The 1,444-nt window shown below is 32.2% G+C and overlaps 1 non-coding gene across 1 annotated transcript; it reads left to right on the top strand.

Moving 5' to 3' along the window:
- Positions 1–304: 304 nt before the first annotated feature.
- LOC138840827 (U6atac minor spliceosomal RNA) lies at positions 305–428 on the top strand. The gene has a single exon (XR_011376234.1). It is a non-coding gene; the product is annotated as a U6atac minor spliceosomal RNA (small nuclear RNA).
- Positions 429–1,444: the final 1,016 nt, after the last annotated feature.

Raw genomic sequence — 1,444 nt, 5'->3', positions numbered from 1 at the left:
GTGTTAAAACTATTTCTAGGAAAACTCAAATAGAACTTTAAAATTTGGAGAAATGTTCTGATGGATTGGAAGACTCGGTATTGCTGCCATGCAAATTTTCCCCAAATTGACACCAATTCAAGTGGGCAGCAATTTTAGAAGACAGCACAAATGACTTCAAATATTTATATTTGTGCAATGGTCTTACAATTATTAAAACAAAGTTGAAAAAAATAACTCGAAAGTTGAAAGCTCACACTACTTCTAACCTTACGTTAGGACAAGAACAAGTAAGACAGTTGATGACTCGCATAGTGAACATGTAGTGTTGTATAGAAGAGAACGGCTTTCACTCCTTTTGGCAAGGATGGACAAAACCCTTGGTACTGATAATGTGTATATGCTGAATGCGCTGCCAACCATTTTGTGGTGTTTAAACAATGCATTCTGGATTTCCATGCTGCAATGTCATTGTACAATTAACAGACAACAAAATAAATACTAAGAAACTGAAACATGCCTTCTCTGAGGCAGATGAGTATTACATACATATTTAAAACTGAATTGGGAAACTTGAGAAAACAAGTGGGGATGGGATAGATGAGGAGTGAGTGATGGATTGGTGGCACTGATCAAGATGCATTGTACACAGCAATTGAGATGTTGGATTGAAATCCTTTTGCAAACTATTAAAAAACCACAAAGTAATTAATGAAAAATGTTTACATGTAGGTTAATGAAATACAACAGTATGACCAATTGGGCAATTGATCTTCAACATGTGTGCCAAAGCAATGTAGTGGGGAAAGACAATCTTTAAAAAAAAAAACAGTACTGGAAAGTCTTTTTTTTAAAAAGCCTGTACTATAGATAAAATTTACACACATGTAAAAAATATTTCAAAATGGATCAGAAACTTAAACACAAAAACTAAAAATATAAAACTGCTAGAAGAAAAAGTCTTCATAACTTTGAAATAGTAAATGACTTCCTAAACAGAATGCAAAAATCCTGATCCGTTAAAAATTTTATAAACTCAACACTAAAAAACCCTTCCAGTTTGTAAAAATGTGATATTTTTAAATGAAAAGAAAAGTTATAGACTGGGTGAAAACATTCACAGCATGTATATTTTTCATGGAAGTTGTACCCAGAATATGTAATAATTACAATATAGGGATAGAAATGTCTCAGTTAGAAAGAGGAAAAATCAGAATATACATGCCAAAAGAAGACATAAAAATGACAAATAAGCACATGAGAATGGATTAAACAATACTATTTATCAGAAAAATACAAGTGAAAAGCACAATGAAATACTATATGATGCATCTCAAAAAGTACCTAAAACATAGGAGACTGACAAAAGCAAGTATTGATGAGGACATAAGAAATATGAATTCCCACATCCCTGGTAGGTATACAAAATGGAAAATTCACTTTAGAAAACAATCAGGCTGGGAAA

Source organism: Dipodomys merriami, unplaced genomic scaffold, assembly GCF_024711535.1.
Source record: "Dipodomys merriami isolate MVZ:Mamm:240054 unplaced genomic scaffold, mDipMer1.0.p SCAF_30, whole genome shotgun sequence".
In the NCBI taxonomy this organism is placed as follows: Eukaryota; Metazoa; Chordata; class Mammalia; order Rodentia; family Heteromyidae; genus Dipodomys; species Dipodomys merriami.
Note: the sequence above shows the minus strand (reverse complement) of the source record. Positions and strands in the feature narration are given on the sequence as shown.